This window comes from Amphiura filiformis, chromosome 5 (genome assembly GCF_039555335.1).
Source record: "Amphiura filiformis chromosome 5, Afil_fr2py, whole genome shotgun sequence".
NCBI lineage: Eukaryota > Metazoa > Echinodermata > Ophiuroidea > Amphilepidida > Amphiuridae > Amphiura > Amphiura filiformis.
The window spans coordinates 32,198,345-32,213,196 of record NC_092632.1 but is presented as its reverse complement, the minus strand read 5'-3'; positions in this window follow the sequence as shown (position 1 = coordinate 32,213,196).

Here is a 14,852-nt window from a genome sequence, read left to right as displayed (position 1 = left end):
TATGTTATCTACAGTAGGTGTGAATTATCCTTCATGCATACATCACTTTAGATCTGAAATCGACCAAGTAATAATGACACACGGGCAATTCTAAAACAACATCTTTTGCACAGAGTTCAATGGGATTTGAGACGTAAAGTGGCAGTTGAAACTCTAGTGATAACACTTTTACAGTGCATGATGGGGCTTCCTTAAATCATCCTCTGGTAAAAAGCATACTTACATACGCCAAGTAAACGAAAATGGACGTACATGATTAGCAATTTTTTCTGACAGTGCATGATACTAAGCACCAACTCAACAAAATGATGGTACCTCTTGTCGGCGCCTTAAATAAACGACGCCCAAGTACTAACTGACGTACATGATTTGCCGTTTTTTCAAAGACTGCATGATCAACGAATATACATAGCAAACAAATTACCAAACCTCACAAAACCCTACGCAAAGCTGACGCTTGAGTAAAAGCACACTTACACACGTCAAGTAAACGTTGTAGGCCTACTAGAAACCGACGTACACGACTTGCTAGTTTCCAAAAGGTATAAGAATGAGTTGTTATTATATAAAAATGGGCATCGATAGACAATCCGACATGGCAAGGAAAGTACCAAACACTTCAAAATACTACACATTTACTTCAAAATACTACACATTAGCCCTGTTCATGTAAAAGCACACTGACAAACGTCAAGTATAACATGTTATACTGGAGACTGACGCACATGATTCAGTGCCAGATTCCAAAGGATGTGATGTGAGTATAAATGAAGCGCTAGTCGTAAAGTCTCAGGAAAAGTGAAAAATGTTTACATCAAATCAACATCAGGAGTAGTTACTGTTTAGTCAAATTTGTCATTGACATAATACATCATAGGTATTTGAAGAGACCAAATATCTATGATCAGGGTGTCTTTATACTATGCTTTGGTCAAGGTGATTATGAAAGAGTGGTTTTTATGCTACTGTTTAGTGAAACAATTATTCAAATAGCATTCAAATTTTTATTTATTTATTTATTTGATCAATCTTTCTTTATTCTGGATAGCTCTTTCAATATATATGTACTGGTCTCCCAAGACATGGCAAATGGCTTAAAAAAAAAAAGTGGCAAGTGCACTTTTTATTCATAGGGGCGATACTTACTTGTTGTATCACTTACTATTTTGACATGAAAGGCCTAGGTAATCATAACAGTTCCCATTGACATAACAATATTATTAAAAAAAAAGTTTATTTATAATGAGCTAAATTAGCATATTATGTAATACCCGGCTTGGGATGTGGCCCCTGTTCATGTCTTATGTAAATTACTTGCATCTGACCTCCCCCCCCAAAGCTATTTTGGTCATTAATCAGTACAAAAATTAAAATGAATAGTAGGTAACTATGATAACTATCATAAGAAAAAGAAATGGACTTTAAATTGTAAAATTACCACAGGACATAACGACATTTAAACTTGCGTTGACAAATTCAAAATTAATGTTTTTCGCATTGTACATGCGCCTTAATATATAAATTAAAATATGGGTCAAAAGTGTTAGTTCTATCCCTTTTGAGTGAATGCAAATTATTCCAAACTGTTTTAATTATTAAGAACATCATAATTAGGTATAATTCATAATTTTATGCCTTGGGAACTTCAAAATAAAGTTCATTTGCACTTTGCAGCAACAAATTTAAACACTTTTAACCACTTTTGTTCAAAATACCTTAAAATGGCCTTTTCTGGACAGAGTAACCAATTCAAATGGCCTGAAATTATTGCAATGACAATAAAACACGTTATAAATTGTTATCAGGAAGAATTGGATTCACAATAATACCCTTTAAATTCTTTATTTTGTTCGGGGCCACTATTACCATGATTACTCCAACGGACGGGGTAATTGTGGCCCCTGACACTAATTAATTAACATAATACTAATTATTATGCAAATTGTAATGTATTTTCAAATTATATTTATCACATATTATAGGTGATAACAAAGTTATGTTAACGTACGTCTCCTACAAAACCATATCATTTAGGTGAAATTCAATATAACATCATAAAATGATTGTAATACAAATATTTTGGTTGAAATACGCACATTATTTGACCCTAAATTCGATGTACTTTAAAGATCTACAGCGACGTAGCACTTCCGGTTTGCGGAAGCGTACTATTATTGTGCTCCCATCAAATTCGAATTGTGTGCGTACCTCTTCTAAAAATGCGTATAATTTAGGTATCTTCACGTACGTTTATTCACACTATTAAAAAGGGGGAGGCGACCATTGAATTTCACCTAAATGATAATGGTTTTGTAGGAGACGTACGTTAACATAACTTTGTTATAATATTACAATGGTAAGAAAAATTACCAGAAAGGTTATCCGTATGACACAGTTGTAAAACATACGTCATGTAGGTTTACACCGTACTGACTTACAACGTCAAAGATTTTAAGCAAATAAATATCAATTTAACATAGTGGAAGCAAATTATAGAATCTCGCAAAATCAAGGAAAAATTACTGTTCCATCTTAAAGCATTTTAACAAACAATAAACGAGTGTGTGTGTGTGGGGGTAAACGTCCCTCTAAAATGTGCCGTACGCGATGATTTGACATGATGCAAAGTGTATGCACAATATCAGAGAGCAACGGCATCCCGTAGTGTAAAGTCGCTGATTAAGTAAAACACACTAACATACGTCAAACAAATGTTGAAGTAGAAACCGACGTACATGTTTAGCCATTCCCCAAAGAATACATGATAAGCTAATGGGCATGGTAAGCGGACCACAAAATCTTACAGTGGTTGGATGCCTGAGTAAAAGGCATACTTACATACGCCAAGTAAACGAAAATGGACGTACATGATTAGCAATTTTTTCTAAGAGTGCATGATATTAAGCACCAACTCAACAAAATGGTACCTCTTGTCGGCGCCTTAAATAAACGACGCCTCTATGCGTCAAGTACTAACTGACGTACATGATTTGCCGTTTTTTCAAAGACTGCATAATGAACGAATATACATAGCAAACAAATTACCAAACCTCACAAAACCCTACGCAAAGCTGACGCTTGAGTAAAAGCACACTTACACACGTCAAGTAAACGTTGTACTAGAAACCGACGTACATGACTTGCTAGTTTCCAAAAGGTAAAAGAATGAGTTATTATAAATGGGCATCGATAGACATGGCAAGGAAAGTAGCAAATACTTCACACATTAGCCCTGTTCATGTAAAAGCACACTGACACACGTCAAGTATAACATGTTATACTGGAGACTGACGCACATGATTTGCCAGATTCCAAAGGATGTGATGTGAGTAATAAATGAAGCTCTAGTCGTAAAGTCTCAGGAAATGTGAAAAATGTTTACGTCAAATCAACATCAGGAGTACTTACTGTTTAGTCAAATTTGTCATTGACATAATACATCATAGGTATTTGAAGAGACCAAATATCTATGATCAGGGTGTCTTTATACTATGCCACGGTCATGGTGATTATGAAAGAGTGGTTTTTATGCTACTGTTTAGTGAAACAATTATTCAAATAGGATTCAAATTTTTATTTATTTATTTATTTAATCTTTCTTTATTCTGGATAGCTCTTTCAATATATATGTACTGGTCTCCCAAACTTGGCAATGGCTTAAAAAAAGTGGCAAGTGCACTTTTTATACATAGAGGGCGATACTTACTTGTTGTATCACTGACTATTTTGACATGTGGCCATAAAAGGTAATCATAACAGTTCCCATTGACATAACAATATTATAAAAAAAGTTTATTTAATGAGCTAAATTAGCATATTATGTAATACCCGGGTTGGGATATGGCCCCTGTTCATGTCTTATGTAAATTGCTTGCATCTGACCTCCCCCAAAGCTATTTTGGTCATTAATCAGTACAAAAATTAGAATGAATAGTAGGTAACTATGATAACTATCATAAGAAAAAGAAATAGACTTTAAATTGTAAAATTACCACAGGACATAACGACATTTAAACTTAAAGATCTACAGCGACGTTGCACTTCCGGTTTGCGGAAGCGTACTATTATTGTGCTCCCATCAAATTCGAATTGTGTGCGTACCTCTTCTGAAAATGCGTATAATTTAGGTATCTTCACGTACGTTTATTCACACTATTAAAAAAAAAGGGGGGGGAGGCGACCATTGAATTTCACCTAAATGATAATGGTTTTGTAGGAGACGTACGTTAACATAACTTTGTTATAATATTACAATGGTAAGAAAAATTACCAGATAGGTTATCCGTATGACACAGTTGTAAAACATACGTCATGTAGGTTTTACACCGTACTGACTTACAACGTCAAAGATTTTAAGCAAATAAATATCAATTTAACATAGTGGAAGCAAATTATAGAATCTCGCAAATCAAGGAAAAAGTTACTGTTCCATCTTAAAGCATTTTAACAAACAATAAACGAGTGTGTGTTTGTGTGTGTGTGTGTGGGGGGGGGGGGGGGTAAACGTCCCTCTAAAATGTGCCGTACGCGATGATTTGACATGATGCAAAGTGTATGCACAATATCAGAGAGCAACGGCATCCCGTAGTGTAAATTCGCTGATTAAGTAAAAACACACTAACATACGTCAGATAAATGTTGAAGTAGAAACCGACGTACATGTTTAGCCATTCCCCAAAGAATACATGATAAGCTAATGGGCATGGTAAGCGGACCACAAAATCTTACAGTGGTTGGATGCCTGAGTAAAAGGCATACTTACATACGCCAAGTAAACGAAAATGGACGTACATGATTAGCAATTTTTTCTAAGAGTGCATGATATTAAGCACCAACTCAACAAAATGGTACCTTTTGTCGGCGCCTTAAATAAACGACGCCTCTATGCGTCAAGTACTAACTGACGTACAGGATTTGCCGTTTTTTCAAAGACTGCATGATAAACGAATATGATCCTGTGCCATATACTGGGGTACCCAAAAAGGTGGCTTTGTTACATTTTGATGTGCAGTTTGGATTTCAAAACACTGTCTCTTGATTATTCCTTCACTTAGAAGATTCAATTAGGTCTTAAATTGAGGCTAATTTATTCTATATTACTCATGTTTTTATCCTGTTTAAAAATATTTTTCAATTATTTTCTTATGACGTTTGGCATGAAATGTGCCAAGGGTGGCTGAGGATTAGGGGGAGGAGGATTAGGGGGAGGGATTTATATTGTAAATTTGATTTAAAACCCTATTAAAAATTTGAATCTAGGAAAAAAATGCCTAAATGGACTCCCAGACATCTAAACCAAGTAAATAAATACAGAAGTTCATTTAAAAGACCAATACTTGCTCAGAATGATTGTAAATGTGGAAAAAAGAGGTGGGGTTACATCCTCCCTACTTTGTAATTGTTTTTGCCTGCACTCTCTCATTTTTAACCGATTTCCATAAAAGAGGTGTCAAAATGCTCAGAAGGATGAACCACTTTAAATGAGATGTGTAGGTAAAATGTTTGAACCATTTCATTTTTTTACTATGTAACACAAAAGTACCCCAGGTTGTGACACAGGACCATATACATAGCAAACAAATTACCAAACCTCACAAAACCCTACGCAAAGCTGACGCTTGAGTAAAAGCACACTTACACACGTCAAGTAAACGTTGTACTAGAGACCGACGTACATGACTTGCTAGTTTCCAAAAGGTAAAAGAATGAGTTATTATAAATGGGCATCGATAGACATGGCAAGGAAAGTAGCAAATAGCACATTAGCCCTGTTCATGTAAAAGCACACTGACAAACGTCAAGTATAAAATGTTATACTGGAGACTGACGCACATGATTTGCCAGATTCCAAAGGATGTGATGTGAGTAATAAATGAAGCGCTAGTCGTAAAGTCTCAGGAAATGTGAAAAATGTTTACGTCAAATCAACATCAGGAGTACTTACTGTTTAGTCAAATTTGTCATTGACATAATACATCATAGGTATTTGAAGAGACCAAATATCTATGATCAGGGTGTCTTTATATTATGCTTTGGTCAAGGTGATTATGAAAGAGTGGTTTTTATGCTACTGTTTAGTGAAACAATTATTCAAATAGCATTCAAATTTTTATTTATTTATTTATTTATTTAATCTTTCTTTATTCTGGATAGCTCTTTCAATATATATGTACTGGTCTCCCAAAACATGGCAAATCTATCTATCTATACTACTAAAATAATAGCCGTTAGTTGTCTGTCTGTCTGTCTGTCCATCTGTCCGTCTGTCTGGCTATGCGTTCCGCCGCGCTTCGACGCATCGTTCCGATATTTCACACATAGATGGGTATCGGGCGTGCGCTGTTTACCGGGTAGTTTCGAAGGTCATCGGAGGTCAAGGTCAAAGGTCAAAATTTCAAACTTTGTCCGATCGGGCCCAAATTTGGTGGGTGTAATCCTTGATAGGAGGGGAATATAATGCGCGAAATAAAATAGAGGTCAACCCAGGTCAAAGGTCATTACGGAGGGGTCAAATTTCAAACTTTGTCCGATTGGCCTCAAACTTGGTGGGTCGAATCCTTCGTATGAGGGGAGCATGAAAAACATTATATGAAGGTCATCCGAGGTCAAAGGTTAAAGGTCATGGATTTTAAACTTTGTCCGATCGGGCTCAAACTTGGTGGGTGGAATCCTTCGTATGAGAGGAGCATGAAAAAAATTACATTGAGGTCATCAGAGGTCAAAGGTCATCTGGGGTCAAAATTTCAAACTTTGCCCAATCTGGTTAAAAGTATCTCTACCATGCACCTGGTGCCATAATTATAGCTACAGGTCCATTACAACTGCAGGTGCACTAGTACTACTAAAATAATAGCCGTTGTGTGTGTGTCTGTCTGTCTGTCTGTCTGTCCGGCTATGCATTCCGCCGCGCTTCGACGCATCGTTCCGATATTTCACACATAGATGGGTATCGGGCGTGCGCTGTTTACCGGGTAGTTTTGAAGGTCATCGGAGGTCAAGGTCAAAGGTCATGGGGGAAAATACCCCACGTGGATACAAAGCAGCAAGTGCACATGGATAAAAAGAATCCACTAGACAATCTACAACAAGTTTCAAGCTGCCCAAGCCGGTGAACAAGGTCATTCATTCATAGATTCCAGGATATGCTGTAATGTCTTCCCAGCATTCATTGCTGAAATCTATACTACTAAAATAATAGCCGTTGTGTGTCTGTGTGTCTGTCCGGCTATGCATTTCGCCGCGCTTCGACGCATGGTTCCGATATTTCAGACATATATGGGTACCAGGCGGGCGCTGTTTACCGGGTAGTTTTGAAGGTCATCGGAGGTCAAGGTCAAAGGTCAAAATTTCAAACTTTGTCCGATCGCGCCCAAACTTGGTGGGTGGGACCCTTGATACAAGGGAAATATAGGGGCGAAATAAAATCGAGGTCGACCGAGGTCAAAGGTCATTACGGAGGGGGTCAAATTTCAAACTTTGTCCGATCGGGCTCATACTTGGTGGGTCGAAACCTTCGTATGAGGGGCGCATGAAAATCATTATATGGAGGGCATCCGAGGTCAAAGGTCAAAGGTCATGGATTTCAAACTTTGTCCTATCAGGCTCAAACTTGGTGGGTGGAATCCTTGATACGAGGGGAATATATGCGCAAAACAAAATTGAGGTCAAAGGTCATGTAGGGGCTAAATTTAAACTTTGCCCTATTGGGCTTAAACTTGATAGGTGGAATCCTTCGTATGAGGGGAGCATGAAAAAAATTACACCGAGGTCTTAGGTCATCAAACAGTATCGCTATCATGCCAGTGCTCTCACAGCATCAGGGCTCTCACAGCTGCAGGTGCACTAGTATTAATAAAATCGTAAGCTGTCTGTCTGTCCGTTTGTCCGGCTATGCGTTTCGCCGCGCTTCGCCGCGCTTCGACGCATCGTTCCAATATTTCAGATTTAGATGGGTACTGGGAGGGCGCTGTTTATCGGGTAGTTTTAAAGGTCATCGGAGGTCAAGGTCAAAGGTCATGGATTTCAAACTTTGTCCGATCGGGCCCAAACTTGGTAGGTGGAATCCTTGATACGAGGGGAATGTATGCCCGAAATAAAATCGAGGTCAACCGAGGTCAAAGGTCATTACGGAGGGGGTCAAATTTCAAACTTTGTCCGATCGGGCTCAAACTTGGTGGGTCGAATCCTTTGTATGAGGGGAGCATGAAAACATTATATGGAGGTCATCCAAGGTTAAAGGTCAAAGGTCATGGATTTCAAACTTTGTCCTATCAGGCTCAAACTTGGTGGGTGGAATCCTTGATATGAGGGGAATATATGTGCAAAACAAAATTGAGGTCATCCGAGGTCAAAGGTCACCCGGGTCAAAATTTCAAACTTCGCCCAATCTGGCTAAAAATATTCTCCATATCACAGGAGTATGAACAAAATCCAATCGAGGTCACTTGAGGTCAAAGGTCGTATGGGGTTAAATGTTAGAGTATGGCCAATTGGGCTTAAACATGGTAAAAAAGAATCATTGATATGTCAGGAACATGTCATGACGTCAAAAAGGGTCATCGGGGGTCACGCAGTATCTCTATCATGCAGCCGGTGCCCCAATAGCTACAGGCTAATTACAGCTGCAGGTGCACTAGTGGCTTTAAAAAAGTGGCAAGTGCACTTTTTATTCATAGGGGCGATACTTACTTGTTGTATCACTTACTATTTTGACATGAAAGGCCTAGGTAATCATAACAGTTCCCATTGAATATAACAATACCAAACCAAACCATCGGAAGCGTACTATTATTGTGCTCCCATCAAATTCGAATTGTGTGCGTACCTCTTCTAAAAATGCGTATAATTTAGGTATCTTCACGTACGTTTATTCACACTATTAAAAAAGGGGGGAGGCGACCATTGAATTTCACCTAAATGATAATGGTTTTGTAGGAGACGTACGTTAACATAACTTTGTTATAATATTACAATGGTAAGAAAAATTACCAGAAAGGTTATCCGTATGACACAGTTGTAAAACATACGTCATGTAGGTTTTACACCGTACTGACTTACAACGTCAAAGATTTTAAGCAAATAAATATCAATTTAACATAGTGGTAGCAAATTATAGAATCTCGCAAAATCAAGGAAAAATTACTGTTCCATCTTAAAGCATTTTAACAAACAATAAACAAGTGGGGGGGGGTAAACGTCCCTCTAAAATGTGCCGTACGCGATGATTTGACATGATGCAAAGTGTATGCACAATATCAGAGAGCAACGGCATCCCGTAGTGTAAAGTCGCTGATTAAGTAAAAACACACTAACATACGTCAAATAAATGTTGAAGTAGAAACCGACGTACATGTTTAGCCATTCCCCAAAGAATACATGATAAGCTAATGGGCATGGAGGGCGGACCACAAAATCTCACAAAATCTTACAGTGGTTGGATGCTAGCTCTTGATCAGAGCCCTCGCAGTACCTTAGAAGATCCAGAGATCCCCAAGTAAAATAAACCCAAGCAAGTGACTAGTATTAGTAAAAGAAAATGTATATAGGCCAATCCATTCTGTAAAAAATTAATACCACTCCCATGCATCACCCACCAGTACATGTATTTGTACAGAGCTTGCCGAAGGCAAGCTTCACTATAGGCAAGTCACCAACAAGTAAAGTAGGACCACTTATAGATCACTGTCTACCTGAGATATTGGTCTACTCCACACACCAACCGCGAAAGTCCAGTGACCGATAGTGTCAGAGGGCATATGGCATGGTTTTTTCATTTTTTCTTTCAATTGGATGGAAAATAGGTTGGCTTTGGAGCAAAGCTAGTTGGATGCCTGAGTAAAAGGCATACGTACTTACATAAACGAAAATGGACGTACATGATTAGCAATTTTTTCTAAGAGTGCATGATATTAAGCACCAACTCAACAAAATGGTACCTCTTGTCGGCGCCTTTAATAAACGACGCCTCTATGCGTCAAGTACTAACTGACGTACATGATTTGCCGTTTTTTCAAAGACTGCATGATAAACGAATATACATTGTAGCAAACAAATTACCAAACCTCACAAAACCCTACGCAAAGCTGACGCTTGAGTAAAAGCACACTTACACACGTCAAGTAAACGTTGTACTAGAAACCGACGTACATGACTGGCTAGTTTCCAAAAGGTAAAAGAATTATAAATGGGCATCGATAGACATGGCAAGGAAAGTAGCAAATACTTCACACATTAGCCCTGTTCATGTAAAAGCACACTGACAAACGTCAAGTATAAAATGTTATACTGGAGACTGACGCACATGATTTGCCAGATTCCAAAGGATGTGATGTGAGTAATAAATGAAGCGCTAGTCGTAAAGTCTCAGGAAATGTGAAAAATGTTTACGTCAAATCAACATCAGGAGTACTTACTGTTTAGTCAAATTTGGCATTGACATAATATATCATCTAGGTATTTGAAGAGACCAAATATCTATGATCAGGGTGTCTTTATACTATGCTTTGGTCAAGGTGATTATGAAAGAGTGGTTTTTATGCTACTGTTTAGTGAAACAATTATTCAAATAGCATTCAAATTTTTATTTATTTATTTATTTAATCTTTCTTTATTCTGGATAGCTCTTTCAATATATATGTACTGGTCTCCCAAACTTGGCAAATGGCTTAAAAAAAGTGGCAAGTGCACTTTTTATTCATAGGGGCGATACTTACTTGTTGTATCACTTACTATTTTGACATGAAAGGCCTAGGTAATCATAACAGTTCCCATTGACATAACAATATTATAAAAAAAAAGTTTATTTAATGAGCTAAATTAGCATATTATGTAATACCCGGGTTGGGATATGGCCCCTGTTCATGTCTTATGTAAATTACTTGCATCTGACCTCCCCCAAAGCTATTTTGGTCATTAATCAGTACAAAAATTAGAATGAATAGTAGGTAACTATGATAACTATCATAAGAAAAATAAATAGACTTTAAATTGTAAAATTACCACAGGACATAACGACATTTAAACTTAAAGATCTACAGCGACGTTGCACTTCCGGTTTGCGGAAGCGTACTATTATTGTGCTCCCATCAAATTCAAATTGTGTGCGTACCTCTTCTGGAAATGCGTATAATTTAGGTATCTTCACGTACGTTTATTCACACTATTAAAAAAAAGGGGGGGGCGACCATTGAATTTCACCTAAATGATAATGGTTTTGTAGGAGACGTACGTTAACATAACTTTGTTATAATATTACAATGGTAAGAAAAATTACCAGATAGGTTATCCGTATGACACAGTTGTAAAACATACGTCATGTAGGTTTTACACCGTACTGACTTACAACGTCAAAGATTTTAAGCAAATAAATATCAATTTAACATAGTGGAAGCAAATTATAGAATCTCGCAAAATCAAGGAAAAAGTTACTGTTCCATCTTATTATTAAAGCATTTTAACAAACACTATTATAAACGAGTGGGGGGGTAAACGTCCTCTAAAACCGTACGCGATGATTTGACATGATGCAAAGTGTATGCACAATATCAAAGAGCAACGGCATCCCGTAGTGTAAAGTCGCTGATTTAAGTAAAACACACTAACATACGTCAAATAAATGTTGAAGTAGAAACCGACGTACATGTTTAGCCATTCCCCAAAGAATACATGATAAGCTAATGGGCATGGTAAGCGGACCACAAAATCTCACAAAATCTTACAGTGGTTGGATGCCTGAGTAAAAGGCATACTTACATACGCCAAGTAAACGAAAATGGACGTACATGATTAGCAATTTTTCTAAGAGTGCATGATATTAAGCACCAACTCAACAAAATGGTACCTCTTGTCGGCGCCTTAAATAAACGACGCCTCTATGCGTCAAGTACTAACTGACGTACATGATTTGCCGTTTTTTCAAAGACTGCATGATGAACGAATATACATAGCAAACAAATTACCAAACCTCACAAAACCCTACGCAAAGCTGACGCTTGAGTAAAAGCACACTTACACACGTCAAGTAAACGTTGTACTAGAAACCGACGTACATGACTTGCTAGTTTCCAAAAGGTAAAAGAATGAGTTATTATAAATGGGCATCGATAGACATGGCAAGGAAAGTAGCAAATACTTCACACATAAGCCCTGTTCATGTAAAAGCACACTGACACACGTCAAGTATAACATGTTATACTGGAGACTGACGCACATGATTTGCCAGATTCCAAAGGATGTGATGTGAGTAATAAATGAAGCTCTAGTCGTAAAGTCTCAGGAAAAAAGAAAAATGTTTACGTCAAATCAACATCAGGAGTACTTACTGTTTAGTCAAATTTGTCATTGACATAATACATCATAGGTATTTGAAGAGACCAAATATCTATGATCAGGGTGTCTTTATACTATGCCACGGTCATGGTGATTATGAAAGAGTGGTTTTTATGCTACTGTTTAGTGAAACAATTATTCAAATAGGATTCAAATTTTTATTTATTTATTTATTTAATCTTTCTTTATTCTGGATAGCTCTTTCAATATATATGTACTGGTCTCCCAAACTTGGCAAATGGCTTAAAAAAGTGGCAAGTGCACTTTTTATTCATAGGGGCGATACTTACTTGTTGTATCACTTACTATTTTGACATGAAAGGCCTAGGTAATCATAACAGTTCCCATTGACATAACAATATTATATAAAAAAGTTTATTTAATGAGCTAAATTAGCATATTATGTAATACCCGGGTTGGGATATGGCCCCTGTTCATGTCTTATGTAAATTACTTGCATCTGACATCCCCCAAAGCTATTTTGGTCATTAATCAGTACAAAAATTAGAATGAATAGTAGGTAACTATGATGACTATCATAAGAAAAAGAAATAGACTCTAAATTGTAAAATTACCACAGGACATAACGACATTTAAACTTAAAGATCTACAGCGACGTTGCACTTCCGGTTTGCGGAAGCGTACTATTATTGTGCTCCCATCAAATTCGAATTGTGTGCGTACCTCTTCTGGAAATGCGTATAATTTAGGTATCTTCACGTACGTTTATTCACACTATTAAAAAAAAGGGGGGGGAGGCGACCATTGAATTTCACCTAAATGATAATGGTTTTGTAGGAGACGTACGTTAACATAACTTTGTTATAATATTACAATGGTAAGAAAAATTACCAGATAGGTTATCCGTATGACACAGTTGTAAAACATACGTCATGTAGGTTTTACACCGTACTGACTTACAACGTCAAAGATTTTAAGCAAATAAATATCAATTTCACATAGTGGAAGCAAATTATAGAATCTCGCAAAATCAAGGAAAAAGTTACTGTTCCATCTTATTATTAAAGCATTTTAACAAACACTATTATAAACGAGTGGGGGGGTAAACGTCCTCTAAAACCGTACGCGATGATTTGACATGATGCAAAGTGTATGCACAATATCAAAGAGCAACGGCATCCCGTAGTGTAAAGTCGCTGATTTAAGTAAAAACACACTAACATACGTCAAATAAATGTTGAAGTAGAAACCGACGTACATGTTTAGCCATTCCCCAAAGAATACATGATAAGCTAATGGGCATGGTAAGCGGACCACAAAATCTCACAAAATCTTACAGTGGTTGGATGCCTGAGTAAAAGGCATACTTACATACGCCAAGTAAACGAAAATGGACGTACATGATTAGCAATTTTTTCTAAGAGTGCATGATATTAAGCACCAACTCAACAAAATGGTACCTCTTGTCGGCGCCTTAAATAAACGACGCCTCTATGCGTCAAGTACTAACTGACGTACATGATTTGCCGTTTTTTCAAAGACTGCATGATGAACGAATATACATAGCAAACAAATTACCAAACCTCACAAAACCCTACGCAAAGCTGACGCTTGAGTAAAAGCACACTTACACACGTCAAGTAAACGTTGTACTAGAAACCGACGTACATGACTTGCTAGTTTCCAAAAGGTAAAAGAATGAGTTATTATAAATGGGCATCGATAGACATGGCAAGGAAAGTAGCAAATACTTCACACATAAGCCCTGTTCATGTAAAAGCACACTGACACACGTCAAGTATAACATGTTATACTGGAGACTGACGCACATGATTTGCCAGATTCCAAAGGATGTGATGTGAGTAATAAATGAAGCGCTAGTCGTAAAGTCTCAGGAAATGTGAAAAATGTTTACGTCAAATCAACATCAGGAGTACTTACTGTTTAGTCAAATTTGTCATTGACATAATACATCATAGGTATTTGAAGAGACCAAATATCTATGATCAGGGTGTCTTTATACTATGCTTTGGTCAAGGTGATTATGAAAGAGTGGTTTTTATGCTACTGTTTAGTGAAACAATTATTCAAATAGGATTCAAATTTGTATTTATTTATTTATTTAATCTTTCTTTATTCTGGATAGCTCTTTCAATATATATGTACTGGTCTCCCAAACTTGGCAAATGGCTTAAAAAAAGTGGCAAGTGCACTTTTTATTCATAGGGGCGGTACTTACTTGTTGTATCACTTACTATTTTGACATGAAAGGCCTAGGTAATCATAACAGTTCCCATTGACATGACAATATTATATAAAAAAGTTTATTTAATGAGCTAAATTAGCATATTATGTAATACCCTGGTTGGGATATGGCCCCTGTTCATGTCTTATGTAAATTGCTTGCATCTGACCTCCCCCAAAGCTATTTTGGTCATTAATCAGTACAAAAATTAGAATGAATAGTAGGTAACTATGATAACTATAATAAGAAAAAGAAATAGACTTTAAATTGTAAAATTACCACAGGACATAACGACATTTAAACTTAAAGATCTACAGCG